This window comes from Zeus faber (assembly GCF_960531495.2).
Source record: "Zeus faber genome assembly, chromosome: 1".
Lineage (NCBI taxonomy): Eukaryota > Metazoa > Chordata > Actinopteri > Zeiformes > Zeidae > Zeus > Zeus faber.
In genome coordinates this window covers 57,715,701-57,720,664 of record NC_137193.1, presented here as the reverse complement: position 1 = coordinate 57,720,664, position 4,964 = coordinate 57,715,701, and positions in this window count along the sequence as shown.

Genomic DNA, 4,964 nt, shown 5'->3' with positions numbered 1-4,964 from the left:
ACATTCAATGCACATAGGAAAACTTGCTTTGGCCCTAAACATTGACCACGTGCACTATATAGGAAAAAAACACAGGTGCAGTGGAAGCATTGTATATTTACATTACATTTAGCAGACACTTTTATCCAAAGCGACTTACATTATTCAAACACCGACGGACGCAGCCATCAGGAGCAATTAGGGCTTAAGTGTCTTGTTCAAGGACACTACAGCATGCTAGCAGGAGGAGCCTGGGATCAAACCAGCAACCTTTATGATGGATTTGCATTTGTGGGTCAGCTCTAGATCGATGTCTTTGTTATATGTAATCCTATCACCTGCACTTCTTTACCATTGTTGCCATAAAATAATGCGATGGCTCTTTAAATAAGCGGTGAAATAAAAATGCTCCTCAAATACAACGCCGGCGTCAATTTAAATGTAATTTCCGATTGGGAGCGAGAGAGATAGCGAGCGAGAGTGAGAGCGAGCGAGCATTATATTTATTCCAGTAAAGCATCTTCGTCCACTGAGGCACCATGCAGAACCCCTACTGTTCACCTCCTTCAAAACGGCTTTTGAAGGGGTCATTGCTTTATAGAGGGCGACATGGGGGCTGTGTATTCCAACTGGGCCTGATGATAACCACATGTGCGCGTGCAAGCCCTTCTTTGGTCCTTTGAAGAGCCAGAATTATGTAATTACCTTCCCTATGCCCGGGCCGTAAATCGCCGTAGAGGGTACAGGGCGGAGGGGGGGTGGTTCCACCTGAATTCGCTCGGCAGCATGGGCTTTCAGTTTGTTGACCTTTGAGCTCCCTGTTCAAAAGGAGGGAAGGGATGGAGGGTGTGGATGGGGAAAGGATTGAGGATTAAGGGAATAGAGGAGGCAGAGAGACAGGGAAAGACAAGAAAAGTAAAATGATTGACGGAAGTGGAGGGAAATGGTGATGATGGAGGGGTGGGAAATAGCGGAGGGGGGGGGGGGGGGCAGAAAGTGAGAGCACGGGCGGGAGAGAAAAAAAAAAAGACCTCTGAAGCCGATCAAATTTTATGGTTGAGTTGTCCCTTTCACAGGCGCCTTGAAATAGCCAAACAATTTAACAATCATCCGACGCATTAACCTTTCATGAACCACAGAGACTCATTGTCCATAATGCCTCCATGAGACGCTTTGCATGCCTGATGAAATGAGATGGAGGAGTAACTCATTTGGCGGCCAAAATGAAAGAGAGGCAAATGGGAGAAGCCACACAAAGGGAGAGAGAGAGAGAGAGAGAGGGAGAGAGAGAGAGAGAGGGAGAGAGAGAGAGAGAGAGAGAGAGAGAGAGAGAGAGAGAGAGCGCAAGAGGGCAAGAGGGAGAAAGTGCAAGACAAAGAGAAAGATCCACATCCTGGAAGGATGGAGAGAAAAAAAGAAGGGCGGTATGGAGGGTTCCATGCCTTATACAGGCTATACCTATATACTCATATGGGTGATAGGCAGATTAGCTCTGCCCATCAGTGTGAGGGATGGCAGGTAGGGGAGCGTGGGGGTGGGTGCGGGGGTTGTTTGCCTCAATGGCCCCCCGGGCACATACTTAACATTTCTTCAGTTGAGGGTGAGTGAAGTGTGGGAAGAGAGAGGAGGGGAAAGGGGGAGGAGGAGGTGGTTGCGGTGGTGGTGATTTGGTGATAGGGTTCGGGGGGGGGGGGGGGGGGGGGGTTGAGGAATAGAGTCAGGCCTGATTCCCATCTCGTGGCGGGGAGCCAATGTCCACGCTATTTACTGCATGAGAGCCTCCCATATCTCCATCAATCCCCGACATCAGCCTGGGAACACTGCGGGGGCTGATGGGCCGAATGCCTGCGTGACGCAGAGTTTGTGAAAATCTGCAGCGGTGCAGATGCATGTGCGTGTGTGATTGTGCACATGTGTGTGTGTGCGTATGTGTATGTGTGTGTGTGTGAGTGTGTCTGTGTGCATGTGTGTGTTTGTGTGTGTGTGTGTGTGTGTGTGCGTGTGTGTGTGTGTGTGAGTGTGTGTGTTTGTCTGCGTGCGTGTGTGTGTTTGTGTGTGTGCGTGAGTGTGAGTGTGTGTGTGTGTGTGTTTGTGTGTGTGTGTGGGCGTGTGTGTGTGTGTGTGTGACTGAGGCAAGTTATGGAGAGGGAATGGAGACAATAGTGGAGAACAAAGCGGAGGGAGACGTGGAACGTCGGAGATCAACGGGAAACGGTCAAACATCGAGATAATCACACCCCAATTGATAAATAAATAAATAAATAAATTTTAAAAAAGGACAACGGCGAATGACAGTAATCCTTTTTGTCAGATAATGTAGGGACGTTTAACGGATTAGGTGGTGTTAATGTGCGCTCTAAATCGCGGAGGGACAGGCTGGGAAATTGCAGTTTCTTACGAGCGTCTGCCCGGCTACCCGACTTTAATGTGTTGGGGTTAACAGGCGTTCTGCAGAAACTTATTAGGCTTGAGTTACACTAATTATTAGACAAGATGCAATTACTGTCTGGGAGACAAAGTGAGAGTGGGATGAGATGAATTGATATCATGACGGATAGTTTGTGCAAGAGAGTGAGTGTGTGTGTGTGTGTGTGTGTGTGTGTGTGTGTGTGTGTGTGTGTGTGTGTGTGTGTGTGTGTGTGTGTGTGTGTGTGTGTGTGTGTGTGTGTGTGCGTGTGCGTGCGAGAGAGAGTGGGGGGGTAGAGATAAAGAGATAAAGAGCATGGGAGACAGGAAATAAGCACAGGAGAGGATGATGAAAAAAAGACAGCGTGAGTGAGAGATAAAGAGAGATAGTGCGGTTGCATACAAATGACCCCTTTAACTAATTAGCGCGGCAACTAGGAGCCCTCTGCGAATCGGACCGATAACCCCCCCCCCCACGGTGGCCCCTTTAGGTGTTCGGATCAGCGCGTGTCAATGCCGGCGGTGCCGTCCGTCAGCGGAACAAAGCAGCCACGCAGGTCAGCGGCGTCTCCACCCTCAGCCCTCTCTCCGTTTTTCCACCTCTCCCTCGACTTCACCTCTGATTCGTCTCCCTCTGTATCCTTCTATCTATCTATCTATTTATCCTATCTATCCTTCTATCATTAATTCATTTCACCTTCTCATTCAATTTCTTTCCCATTAGCCACCTCTCCTCGGCCCCTCTCGCTCCGCTCCCTCCTATCCATTCCTTTATCCCTCTATGCCTCTATCCCCCTATCGCGCTATCCCCCAGCACATCATAAGCAGCCCGTTCCTTTGTGTGTGAGTCAATTAGCTGACCCTTTAGATTTGATTTATAGACCGTAGGCCTCCTACAGCCTAATGGATTGCTGGGAATTAATATGCATTTGCTTTGTGCTCGTGTGTGTGTGTGTGTGTGTGTGTGTGTGTGTGTGTGTGTGTGTGTGTATGTGTGTGTGTGTGCCTGTTTGCAGGAGTGTGTGCATGATAAATTTAAGTGCAGGACACAATAGAGGTCATGGAGGTACCTGCAATAACGCCATGTCCGCAAGTTCCGGCTTTAAATCAGTGCCGGGCACTGACGTTCTCCCCTCAAATCCTAGGCCCCCTCGCACCGCGGAGATTACCGATTTGTATTGTGGACGTAAATGGATCTGGAACAATAACAGAAGCGTTGCGCCCGTTCAGCTTAAGTCCCTCAATATCCTGCGGTGTGGAAATAATTGGGGAGTTAATAAAGATTGGAGACAATGATTACTTTTGTGTGAAGAAAAGGCATTACGGGAGTGTCAGAAGTAGGGTACGAGGAAGCCATTTGTCAAGTTAATAAATACCCCCCCACACACACACACACACACACACATTCTCCCCCATTGTCATACAGACGCAGGCCTTCAACACAGAGATTAGAGCCACCAATCTTGGGTTTTTTTTTGGGAGGGGATGGTTGTTGGGGAGAGAGGGTTCAGAGGCGAGGTCAGGAGAGGTGCAACTATGCATCACCATCACCGTCATCATCACCATCATCATCATCATCATCATCATCATCATCATCATCATCTGACTTGTGTTACGCGCACTGACCGTGGGCTATTTACACCAGTCGCCAGGCCTCATTCTGGTACTTTATGGCCGAGCGGGGTCATGAACTTTGAGTTTCATATCACAGAATGTGTCAAGTTAGGCCTGATACCGTAAAAGACGGATGTTGCATTCACCCACTCGGTCTCACCGTGGCCAGAAAACACATCGAGCCGAATGAAAAAAAAACCTAGTGCTACCTTTCCGGGAGGACGGCTCGATTTATATGGACGGGGGGACGTTTGAAAGGCGTAAATGTCCGCTGAGTTAATGACAACCGCCAAGCGGCAAAAAAAAAAAAAAAAGTCTGCTCGAGACAACGCTATATCTTCGGGCGAAGCAGAACTGTAGGCTGAGTCGCGGCCGCGGAGGATCACCGACGATACATCTCACCGATGTCGTTAAGGGGCTGGCTTCTTTTCTCTCTTTTTTCACCTGCTCCATCTCACCCGAGCCCCACCGGAGATCTTTGTGGTCCATCGCCACTTTCATCAGGGGTGATGAGAAAGCGCTGGTCTAATCATTCCTTTTCCGCACACAGGGGGCAAAGTGCATGTGTGTGTGTGTGTGTGTGTGTGTGTGTGTGTGTGTGTACATGCATGCGTGGGGAGGTTATTAAGCGGTTTAATGACTAACGAAGCCTGACAGGTGCTCCTCTGGCTGAGATTAAGGACCGCCGGGCTAATGACGGTATGGGTGAGATTGTCATAACTCACAATAAGGTCGTTAAAGTGTTATTACTGAGAAAGTCCGGGTCCTGGGCCGCTGTGTGTGTGAGACTCTCCAGCGCGGCGGGGCAGAGCATCGTGTCATTCCTCAAGATTCCCGATCCTGGAAAAGAACGGGTACTCTGGAAGAAAGACACTCTTGACAAAGAGAAGGGAAGAAAGGAATAGTGGGGGGGACTTCCGACGCCCGATGCCGCATCCACATCTGTCAACAAACACTGTGGCGGT